Consider the following 12,605-nt stretch of genomic DNA (forward strand, 5'->3'; position numbering starts at 1 on the left):
GCCGAGCGCCCCTGGCCTTCCGGCCCTTTAAGGCGCGGCAGGGTGGGGCCCGACGCGCGGTCCCGGCGCGCCTGGGGGCTCCTTGGGTTCCACTCGCTGAGACTCCACGGGAGGGTCTTCTGGGTCACACCCTGCAACAAACCCCGAGGGCCGTTGAAAAGACCGCGCCTTTCCCGGGACGCAGGGGCGGCTCGGCTGCCCCCTTCCTAAGAACCCAAATCGTGCGGGACTAGGGGCCGTAATGCCGGCGGGGTTGCTTGGCCGCCACCCTAAAATCCCCTTTTGAGGTGCCTGCTCTGAGCCACAGGAAATGAGCGGGAATCCACCCGACCGCCAGCTCCTTGAGATACTCAGTTGCTTCCACTGAAGGAGAGGGCTCGTAATCAGCCACTTTCCTCTGGAACCGTAACTGCTAAACTAACCACCGCCCCAGACTAGCTTCCCACGGAACGCACAGCACAGCCGCCTCTCCTAGAAAACCTTTACTCCAGTTACTTCCTCCGGAGATCCCCCAGCCACCACCTGCTTGGGAAACCCCAGCTCAGGACCTCCCCCACCCAAACCTCTCATTTCTAAAAAGCTTAGCCATCCCTCCACGCCCGCCCCGAACTTCCACAACAGCTGCTTCCGTGAACCCCAGTCCAGGTCGGCCTCTCCCGGAGGAACACCTGCCTCAGTACCTACCCCCAAGACGTCCAAGCCGCCTGCTGTTCCCAGTACCCCTCCCGCGGGGATTCTCGCAGGCCCAGACACCTGCGGGATTAGCCCCAGTCCAGGTTTAGGAACCCGAAGCGCGTCTTGGCTCCCCGACTGCCATGGGCATCCCATCTGAATCTTGAGCAGTCACTTTACAATCTGTCCGAGCACCAGGCGGCCCTGCAGGACCCAGGAGCGCGAGACATCCCACCACCTCCACTCGGGTTCCAGTGGCTCCAACCAGCCCCAACCACTCCGTCCACCCGTGAGCAGGACCCAGCTACCGGCACCGAGTCCGCAGGCTGACCTGAAGTTGGCTCCCTGGGGAAGTTGAAACGCTGAGGACGGCTCCAAAGACGCGTGCGCTCCCGGGCCCAGGTTGGGGTGACTACGCTGAGGTCTCAGCCTCCGGAGCCTCGGCTGGAACCCCCTAGCCCTAGCCCGAAGCCTGAAGGCTCGCCGGGTAGGGACAGAAGACTAAAGAGGAGCACCGCCGAGGGCGGGCAGCGTCAGGATGCGGCGCTGTCTGCCGGTGGCCCGCTTTTCTGCAGCCGGTGGCGGGGGCTGCCCCCCCACAGAGGTCCGCTAGGAGGCGCGGAAAGTCGGCCGCGCAGATCCCCACAGAACCGTTCACTCGCCAGCGTCCGCCCCAGTGAGGTAACAGGCTGACTTCACAGTGGCTTCAAACTACAAGGGGGAAGACACTCGTAAGTAACCCGCTTGGTTTCTTCCTTTCTTGGTTTAAAAGCTCCCAACTCTTAGGCAAATGGGAGGTTTGTATAGCAATGTTTTCCCCTTGAGTAGAAGTTGCAAAAAAGCATTTAACTGATATTTCCCAAATATCAGGTTAATTTCAGTTTGTTTTTTTGGTCCTCCCAGAAGCCTGACGTAGTGGATTTAGCAATGAATTCAACTAAGTCCTTGCTTCGGAATCCTTTTGTTCCTTCTCCCATTCATAAGCAACTAGACATGCCTTCTGTTCTAATCAGCACTGGCAGAATTCTCCATTCTTGAGGTAGTTTTAGAGGAAGATCTGAAGGAAAAAATCTATCTTCATTTTAAAGTGATTCTGCTCCGCTGTAGCCCAAAGCCATTTCTGCCTGTTTTCCAGGCTTCAACATTACAATCCTAAATGGTACCAAAGGAAGATGAAATATCCAAGACAGCTTCTGACTCCAAGCTCCTTCTCTGTTTTAAAATAGTTTTTTGAAGTAATTTACAATGGCCAAGAATTAAGACAGAAAAATCAGTGAGGAATCTAAAAAGAACAGGGCTTTTTAAAACTTATTAAATGGATATTTCCTCCTGACATTTCACTTCTCACTCTTTTAATTATGTGGAGAGAATTGAGTTTGCCAAGGACCAGGTTTCCTGAATCCACAATTACAGCACTATGCCAAGATGTCCTAGGGGCAGACCATTACCGCTGCCCTGTGGCAGGGTTCTAGGTGAGTTAGCATTCCAGGACGGGCCTGGGAATTTCCACAGCACTATGAAGGGGTGAGACACAAGAGCTGTCTTTTTCTTGCCTTTGGGAGTTGTGTCCAAATATTGTTAAAAAAAAAAATTCAACTGAATACATTTTGAAGGTCTTACTGGCTTTATTTAACAATTCAGCTATCAGGCAACATCTGATAATCTAGCAGGCAGAAGGGAGCTCCAAGGAGCTGTATAAAATGAAGGACTCTTATAAGCAGAAGGGAGTGGGAACGAGAAGTTACACTAGGGAAAAAATCAGGTTGGTTACTGCAAGGTCACTTCCCTTTAGGGGGTGGCAGGGGTCTGTCAGGCAGATTACCAACTGGTGCAGATCAGACGGTTCCTGACTGACTGGGTTAAAATTCCATCTCTGAGAGAGTCAAAACTGTAAGTTAAACCTTGGCTTGGTCAAGGTAGGCTTATTAGCATAAGTGATTCCACTTTGGGCCTGTTGTCTTGTTTTTAACAATATTTATTAATAGCATCTGTCACACAAATTACAGATTAAAGTTACAGACCCCTCAGGTAAGAATTGAGACCTAGACTGTCTCTCTGGGCCTCAGTTTCTCCACATGTTAAATGAGATGGCAGGTCAAGACAGCTTATCTCTGAGATCTCACCCCTATGGTTTTCTGGAATTTGATGATCTATACCAGGTGAGAGGTTAGTTCTAGGGCATAAAACACATCTGCCCCACTCCATGGCCGGGTGGGGAGGGGTTTCCCCTCGGCACTCCAGATGGCATATATTATACAGTCACCCATCATGTTTCCTATCCTACATACCTATCAGTAAAAATGTGCTGAGGAAATGAATGATGAATGACCCAAGAGCATCCCTCCACAAATTAATCACTAGGGTCAGACCCTGCTTCCCAGAACAATATTTCCGTGGAATTGTGGCTGACGGAGGGCTCTTTGTGAAAAAGCATATTCATACAAGTGTACCATTTTTTGAGTAAGTAATGACAGAGATAAAGCCAGCTTCTTCTAATTCCACAAACCTGTCAGTCAACAATGGATAGGACAACACAACCCCTCTTAAGGAATTGGCATAAATAAATGCATTCCCTATTTGTAGACACTGTTGGCCTAGGTGAAAATGTAATGAGAGAAAAAGGGTTCTTTGGGAATAAAAGAGCTTGGAATAAAAGCAGGCTGTTCTTTTGTAGAAGAAAGGGTTTGCTAAGAATCAGAATCCTTGAAATTTGTGACTTCTTTTGGAGAAGTAGGGCCTAGAGGAGTGAGAATCATTTAAAAGTGGTTGTTTAACCACTGGTTAAAGGAGGCCAGTGTGGCTGCTGTGGAGCATGAGACAAACCTAGAGAAGTCAGCCAAACCGCCACCCTGCAGCCTGGGAGCTGCGGTAAAGGACTTCGTATATCTCTGTCTGTCTGACTGTCTGTCTGTCTCTCTCTCTCTGAGTGTCCAGAAGGGATGGGGGGGAAGCGGGGAAGGGAGATAACTGAAGGAAAGATGTGATAAGCAGTAATTCTATCAGCAGGGGACATGGACTGCACATGGCAGCTGGCAGCTGAGGTGAGAGGCTTCTGAGAGTGGAGCCAGCCTGAATAGGGCAGTGTCTGGACCCACATGGCAAGGACAGGTGACTTGTCCAAGGTCCCACTGCCATCAGAAAGGAAGCCAGACCCAAATCCTGTCTTTCCATGGACCCAGCCACCTTCCAGGTCATGAAAGGTCTGAGCAGCATTGAAAAGGTTCTGGACATAAAAGCTGGAAAGACTTTTTGGTAAAGTAGAGGGAAAGTGGGCACTGGCTGAGGAAAGGGGTTGAAGAGATGCGTTGAGACAGTCCCCTGGAATCATCCGAGGTCAGTCTAGACTCACCCAGGACATGCCAGCAAAACAAAGCTGCCTTCTCCATCCATATCAGTGCATCTCTGGTAGGGCAAAGGAACTGAAGGGAAATTCCAGTGACCAAACACATTGTCCCAAGCCCCAGGCAGCCCCATCTCTCCTCCTCCACCAATTCCAACAGCCCACTCACTTTCCTTTTTTATTAAAAAAAGAAAAAAAGGCATTTCTTCCCAGAGGGGCATCCAACAGAAATCTGTGTTTCTTCCTGGGATGTGGAGCATGTCTTGACAGACTGTACTGTCTCCTGGGCTGTTATGCACAAACATTCATTCAATAAATATTTCCTAAGCACCTGATGTGTGCCCAGCGGGTGACTCTGAATTGCTGCAGAGGGCAGTACTGTGAGTCTGGCAGTGCTCCTGAGCTAAGTGAGAAAATCAAGAGAAGCTGGAGGACACCGGAGTCCCAGAGTGAACTCAGAGGTATGATTCCACCAGGAGCCCACTGCCCTGTGGGACCTGAGGCAAGCTCCCACACCTCCTGGCCTCGGTTTCCTCTCCTTAAAATGAGGATATTGCACAGTCTCCAAGGCCCCTTCCAGCTCCGGCTGTCTGCTATTCCCTAAGTCTGGGCAGCAAAGCACACCCAGCAAAGCAGCGAGCAGAAAATGGGCCTTGTGATGACCTCCTCAGTCCCAGTGATGGTGCAGGCACACAGCAGGTGCTCAACAAGCACGAGGAGAAGGATGAGTATGGGCTGTGTGTGAAAGGCTACAGCACTCTGCCTGGAGAGAGAGCCTCCAACAGCTGAAATACCGTTTTTCACCTATCAGACTGGTGAAAATGAAAAAGGAAAATACCTTGGGGGGCGTGATGCTCTCAAACATTGCTGCCAGGAGTGTATTTGGGAAGGGCCTCCTTAGAAGGGAACTGGACAGTGCGTATCCATAGCCTTAAAAACATGGACACCTCTTGACACAACAATTAATCCTTCTGGTGATGTAACTTAGAGAAACTGGGCAAAGAGGCAGAGACATGTATACAGATGTTAATCATCCATTGTTGGGTAACAGTGAATGAATAAAGAATGAGTGGAACAAGGCAGTAGGTATATTCAGTGAAAAATGCTTAGGGGTTAAAGATGGCAGGGGATCTGAGGTAACTGATGTGGAGTTGACGTGTGCGTGTGTGCATGAGCGTATGCGAGTGACTGACTGATGGGAGGGAGAGGAGGAGGGGGGAGGGGAATTTTCTATAAAGGATATTACAAATTAACAGCAGTCATCTCTGGATGGTATAGTTATGCATGGTTGAAACATGTGTGTTATCTCTATCTTCTAATTTTCACGGTGCATATGGATTACTTTTGCTATGTGAAAAGAGAGAATCTATTTCCAAAACACCTCATCCCAGACTCTCTGCGGCCTCCTGCAGGAAGTGCCCTCCCCACCATGCTGGGAGGCGGGGCGGAGGGTGGGTTCCCGGCCAGTGTTCCAGGAGTCCTCAGCCAGCCAGGAGTGGGAGGCGCAGCTCTTCAGGGCTCCTGGTCCTGGGGCAGGCCCCCTCAAAGGCCGCGGAGGGAACAGAGGGCTGCCCTCTTCCCCATGGCTCTCCATGCACTTGTCAAGCACGCAGCACTTTCTCTTCACCTATAAGGTGTTTCTGCCACTTCATCAGCAGTGTCCTAAGGGGCCATGCTCCAGCAGCAAGCCCTCACAAGAAAGATGCACCCAGCCAGGCCAGGAGGCCAAGGTCCCTTGGCCTGTGCTCCTGCAGTCCATGGGCAGGAGCTTTTCCCTGAATGAGCAGCATCCTAGAGCTGACAGAGGGCAGCACCCTGGGACCCTAAAGCATCGCGGCCAGGAGACACACAGGCTCACACAGCATGCATGTGACCTATGCAAGGGAGGAAGGGCTTGCTCGATTTCACCTGGCAAAACAGGCTGAGCTGAGACCAGGACACCAGGCTCAGGGTGTGATCACGTTCCTGTGACCGAGCTGCCCCTTCAATGTGGCACAAACACCAAACTCACAGTCCCTAGCTGGCTCTACTTAATTCCGCCCCACAGTCTACCTTCCCTCCCCCTGCAACACTGCTCCCTGCAACAGGCGTGACTCCAGCCCAGGGCTCCCCACATCCTGTGCGCACCACCTCCCTGCCTTGCTCTGCCCAATTTCCTTTTCCTTCACAGAATGCCCCCTCTGCTGGTCCCTCTGTCACACTCCATAGCCCACCCACTTTACACATGGGGAAACTGAGCTCACCACACGAAGTGGCGGCCCTGCTAACTGGTATCAGATCAGATCTCTGACTCCTTCCTCCTCTCTTGCCCTTGTTCTGAGCACGGTGCACTCTGGGGGCTTTAGGCCAGGGTGCTAAACAGTAGACAGTCCCTTTGTTCCCTCCAAAATGATCCTGAAGCCCCAACTCCACTGAGTTCTCCTCATTCCTGCTTTTTGGGGACCCCTTAAAGTTCAAGGATGGCAGAGGAGGCCTCAATGAATTGGTCCAGCAGGCTCTCCAGGGCTAGACGCACAGCCCCTGGAACCTGCATTTAAATTCTGATGCTGCCAGATACTAACTACCCTGAGAGACATTCCAGGCCTCTCTGTGCCTTAGGTAATTAACAAGTGAAGATGGTGACATTACCCACGTGCTCCAGTTACTATAGCTGTGAACATAGTGCCTCAAAATGTTTTAAAACAACACATATTTTACTCATGGAAGGATGATTTGGGCAGGGCTTGGCAGGGACAGCTCACCTCTGCTCCATTCAGCATCAGCCCGAGCAGTGCAGAGGCTGGCAGCTGGCATCATCCAGTGGTCGGGACGGCTTGCTCTCTCACACAGATAGCCATTGGCCCTGGCTGGGACCAGCTGGGCCTGGGCCTCAGAGCACCTGCACCAACTGCAGAGGCTGCCCCCCAAAACAGGGGGGCTGGTTCCAGAGGCACGCCTCATGGAAGGGAGAGACAAGGCAGCCAGAAACACAGCGAGAGATCCAGTAAGAAGCCTTATCCCCTTTTGCAGCTTGAGCCTCAGAGGAATCAGTGCGTCCCTCCACCACATTCTTTCCAGGGAGGCAGTGACAAAGTCCCACCCAGGTTTAGGACCAGGCAGACTAGACTGCCTTTTTCTGGGGGTGGCAAGTTGGTGGAGGGCACGTGGCCCCAAAAATACTGCTGCTTTATTTTTAGAAAATACAGTCCCCACTAGATCACTGACCAGCTCAGGAAGATTCAATCAAGGAACAGCTCGAATGGTGCCTGGTGCATTGTGTGTATCCAGTAGCTGCTGTGCAGTTGCTGCCTTTAAGAACGCCCAGGAGTCAGTTCAGAAAGCAATGGCGATGCCCAGAAGATCGAGGGGAATTTGTCCTCTATACTCCAAGCCAAAAGGCACAAGACTCACTGCACAGTCACCCCTATCTGAGGGAACCAGGGGCCTATGACAGATGCACGAGAAAACCATGTGAGTTTCCCTCATGTGCCCCACCCTGCACCCCCATCACACTCTTGATACTGTCCAATGTCACGGAATGGGCGCCAAGGGTGTTGATGCTAAAGAAGCCACATGGGCCTAAATAAGACACAAAGTACTGAGCAAACTATTTAGAAATGAGACCAGAAACCTCTGGAAACTGCAGGACCAGTGGAAATACAATGCAGCTTCCAGAAAGAAAGGGGCCAGCACAAGCAGTCCCTAGCAGTCCATGATGCTTCTGGCCCACCTAGGGCTGCACGGCCCTGGGCCAAACTGTGATCGGGGGTCTGTCCTCAAAAAATCATGCTCCCCTCCTTGCCAGTGTCAATCACAACACTAAAATTTTCACTAAAATAGCCAGATATATCACTGATCTCAGAAGTATTTTTATTTTGACATTACAATGCATTTCTCTCTAATGGTGGAAAATCAGGCAAATGACAGAGGAGACAAGCAAGGACCCTTCCTGAGTCCCAGCAAGCTGGTGTCTACACATCTGGCAGTCTGGAGCACCTCGCACAGCATGGCGAGGCCACAAGGAGCCACAACAGAGAGCCACAAGACAGTGAGAGAAATAATAAATACATTAAATGTTGGGGCCAGAAAAGACTGCAGAACTCATCTTAAATCTCCTGTTTCTCAGAGAATAACACTGAGGTAGGTCCCAAATGGGATCAGGGTTGGCCCTGGTTTCTGCTGGTGCTTTGCAGAGCCAGGGACCCCAGGGCTGAAGCTGTGCTCAGTTCCCAGCTTCTTGGGTCTGGGCAGTGGGCCCTCCAGGTCCCGGGTCCTGGGCCTGCTCCAGACAAGTTGGTTCAGAGATGGCCTGGAGCTGTTGGGGAGGGGTTCTGGAGATCCCCAGTGCCAGCCCCAGGGGCAGGCCCAGCTACCAAATTTTGCAGGGCCCATTGCCAAGTCAGAATGCAGAATCCCTCATTCAAACATTATTCAGAATTTCAAGACACTGAATGAAGAGCGTTAAGCCAGGTGTGGAGCCCTCTGAGAGCGTGGCATGTGCTGGGGCACAGACTGCGTGTCTGCAAAGCCAGCCTGCTCAGGAGCTTTTCCATCCACTCCACCCCAAGAACTGTGTGCTTTGTTGCCTAAGTCTCTCTTGAAGCTGTCTCCATCCTCCCCGTCTCCATGCCACTGCTCCACTCCAAGCTGCCACTTACACACACTCCCTGGACAGCTGCAAGCCCTCTGTCCCCTCCCATCTACTCTCCACAGAGCTGCCTCTTAAAATAGCAGATGTGATGACATCACCTTCTGGTGGCATCAGTTCACTGGCTTCCCCCTGCTCCTGGGGTAAAAACCAAAGGCTTTAACACAGCCCAGAGCGGCCAAGTGGCCCAGACCCTGCCGCCTGGGCCAGCCTTGTCTTGCACCACCCCTCTTCCCAGTTCTCTGAGCTTCAGCCACTGGCCCCACACCCCGACCCTGCTACCTCCTGCTCACGCATCCTATCCCTACCAGGATCCCCTGTGGCACTACAGACCTCTCCTCAGCACTTTGCACAGGTGTGACTTCCCGGAGGTCTGTGCGGGCTTCTGTCTAATGCCCGGCCCAAGAGCAGAAGCGGGTCTGACTGCATTAATCATTGCATCCTCAAGCCTAGCACATCATGGGCGCGTCAGTCACAGGGTGAATGAGTTCACTGTGAACCGGTGCTTGCCACGTGTGCCTGGCTGGCCATGAGGGGGAACAGGGGCATCTCCTCCACTCTAACAAGATGACCAAGATGTCTTCCTTGAACAGATGTTGTAAGGATGAGAATGTGTATAAAAAGCACCTGGCACAACAGAGAAGTTCAGTAAGTGTGACTGCAGTGTTCATGGAGGAACGATGGGGGATGTAAGCCTGGGAGGGGCACAGTAAGGGGCCTCTCCTCTCCCCTCCCGTTCCTTTCCTAGGAATTTGGGGTTCCAGTAAAAAGCTTTGAGATTCTTTATTTCTACTGACTGATTATAGAATGATGCATTTCCCCTTCCTGAAAGATATGCATTTAAAGAGGGACAGCTGGTACTAACTTGGGTTGCAAAATTCCCCTAGCCAAGCACAGTATGTGTGTGGGGAGGGAGTGGTTCAAATCCAGCTGAGGCTAGTTACAAACTGGTCACATTCCTCTACACCAGGTTGCCTTTTGGGGAAAAGGTTTAACCTAAATTAATTAACTTTAGCCTAAATTAGGTTTAGCCTAAACCCTAATGCTAATACGAATTAACTCTCATTACCAAGAGAAGCAGGATAGACACCCACCCTGTCCACATGCACACAGCTGCCCCAGTCTTCACCCTACTTTCTTGCTCCTGAAAAGCTTTCTAAAGTTCAGACTCAATGCAAAGATTATTAAGTGGCCTGGTCAACCCAAACAGAACGGAAGCACCACGGCCTGCCAGGCCACCACCAGGGGAAGGAGCTGCATGAGCGTGGCCACTGGCTTTCTCAGCCAGCCTTACCTTGGGACCTCCTCCCAGGTGGGGTCTGCAGTGCCCAGGGTTCCTGTCTGGCCCAGAAGTGGCTGGGCATTGTGTGGTCCCTGCCAACAGCTGTTCAGGGTGTCTGGAGAGGGGATGGCCACCTCTCGCATCCAAATGAGGCTCCGGGCTGGGCAAACTGAACTCCTGCAGCAAAGCCTGGCTCCTGGGAGCCTGTGTAACTCAGAGCCTGTAGGGAGCCAGACATCCTTCATAGAGCAGGCCAGATCAGAACAACCTCCCACATTTGTCCTGTTTTTGTTCCTCCTCAGAGCACATTCCGGTCTGTTAGCTTGTTAGAGCTTAAAAAACAACCTGTGAGGCCTGTCCACAGGAATTGGTATCCCCACTGGTCAGAAGAAGAAACTGAAGACTTGGGGAGTGTAATCAGCAGTGGCAGCTGGGCAATCCTGACTGTTGACTATGTGCTGGGGCTTTGCGTGATGCATGAACTCTCAGGTATACATGAACTTTTAATACCTTGGATACATCAAAACCTGTTGCTTGATCTTATCTGTTAAGTGAATATGTTACCCATGCATGATTTTTAAATCCTGCACTTATCATCTGAAGAACATCAGTGCACTGAGTTATGTTGATCTTCCAAATGTTGACACATCTCATTAAACAGCATTTTAAAATTCACACTCATTAATATCACCAATGATCTCATCAAAAAAGTGCTTAAGTATTGGGAAGCCATCAAGCTCAGAGAGGTGTGTACAAGTTTCCTAAAATTCTAATTTTCCCTTAAAAGCTCTCATTTAATCATTGTCAACTGATACCGCCAGTTGTTTTCATTCACTTTTGAGAACGGGTCTCACAGATACCCAAATAGAAATACCCAGTTGGTCTGTCACTTGTTCTTTCTGAAAACAATGGTGCTCCCTGAAAAAAGCAGCCAGTTCAACTCAACTCAAACCATTTTCCTTACGAGAAACATGCAGAACCGCTCGATGCCTACTTCTTATTTCACCACCCACACCATGAAAAAGATGTGTGCTCAAAGGTGGGGATTTTAAAAAACCAGTAATTTTTTCTGCTCCATCCACATTTTTAGGTGAAATTGGCATTTTTTATTGTAAATGCAAGGCGATGAAGGATACAATGACTGCTACTATAGAGTTGTGCTGCCTTGATTCATGTGCAAGTGCCAGCAGTTTCACCCACAGGAGGCAGACAGAACAACGCAGCCCCCGCCCACCACCGCCCCAAAGATGAACAACGACCTCGTCCCCAGGACCCGTGAATATGTTCTGTTACACAGCAAGGAGAAACGAGAGTTGATGATCAGATGACCTTATGATGAGGGAGATTTTCCTGGATGATCTGGGCAGGCCCAATGGAATCACAAAGTTTCTTATAAATGAAAGAGGATGGGGGCAGACTCAGTGTCCACATCAGAGACTGCAAGTTGCTACGCTGCCCTCTTTGAAGCTGGAGAGAGAAGCCACAAGCCAAAAAATGCAGGCAGCCCAGAACCTGGAGAAGACAAGGAAATACACTCTCCTTTATAGCCTCCAGAAGGAACACAGCCCTGAAGAAACCTTTATTTTAGCTCAGGAAGACCCATTTCCAACTCCTGACCTCCAGAACTAGAGGACAGTAAATTTATGGTTTTAAGCCACCAAATTTGTGAAACTAACACATCAACTATCAAGAGTCAATTGCAGAACAGTCATTACTTCATGATAAAACCTCATACCCTCTGGCACACTCCCCATTTCTCTCTACACCTCCCAGGTCTAGGTAACCACTAATCACCTCCTGAATGCATGAATTTACCTATTCTGGACATTGTATATAAAGGGAATCATACAATATGTAGCCTTTTTATGTCTTTTTTTTCCATTTTGCATAATGTTTCCAAGATTCATCCATGTCACAACATCAATTAGTATGACATTTCTTTTTACTGTCAAATACTGTTCCACTGGGAAGCTAAAGCACAGTTTATTTATTACTTACCTGTTGATGGATATTTGGGTTATTTCCACTTTCTGTCTACACATTAGTCCCCCCTTATTCATGGGGGTATGTTCCAAGACCCCCAGTGGATGCCTGAAACCACAGATAGCACCAAGCCCTATTTATACTATGTTTTTTCTTATACATACATACCTATGATAAAGTTTAATTTATAATTGAGATTAATAATGATAAAATAGAATGGCTATAACCATATACTATGATAAAAGTTATGTGAATGTGGGTCTCTCTCTGAAATATCTTATTGTATTATACTCATCCTTTTTGTGATGATGTGAGATGATAAAATGGCTATGGGAGGAGATACAGTGAGGGGAAGGATGTCGGCCCGGGGACTTAGTGTCAGACAAGACATCAGAAGGCTCAACTGCTTCCTGACCACAGTTCCCTGTGCGTAAATGAAATTGTGGAAAGGGGGTGAGGGCAGAGCGACTGTAATTACAGAGTATTTCTGCTATGAACATTTGTGTACATGTTTTTGTCTGGACACATAATTTCAGTTTTGGGGGGCAAATACTTAGGAGTGAAATTGCTGGGGATCATGACGACTCTATGTTCAACATTTGAGGAACTTCCAGACCTTTTTCCAAAGTAGTGCACCACTGACAGAGCACAGGGTTTCCAATTTACATTCCCACTGATGGAGCATAGGGTTTCCAATTTCT

General features: G+C 49.7%; 1 long non-coding RNA gene across 1 annotated transcript; it reads left to right on the top strand.

Moving 5' to 3' along the window:
* The first annotated feature begins 10 nt into the window (after positions 1-10).
* On the top strand, positions 11-11,756 carry LOC140848324 (uncharacterized). The gene is made up of 5 exons (XR_012128988.1): positions 11-1,403; positions 7,189-7,462; positions 7,908-8,131; positions 10,224-10,410; positions 11,012-11,756. It is a non-coding gene; the product is annotated as an uncharacterized lncRNA (long non-coding RNA).
* The last annotated feature ends 849 nt before the right edge of the window (positions 11,757-12,605 follow it).

Source organism: Manis javanica, chromosome 3 (assembly GCF_040802235.1).
Source record: "Manis javanica isolate MJ-LG chromosome 3, MJ_LKY, whole genome shotgun sequence".
Lineage (NCBI taxonomy): Eukaryota > Metazoa > Chordata > Mammalia > Pholidota > Manidae > Manis > Manis javanica.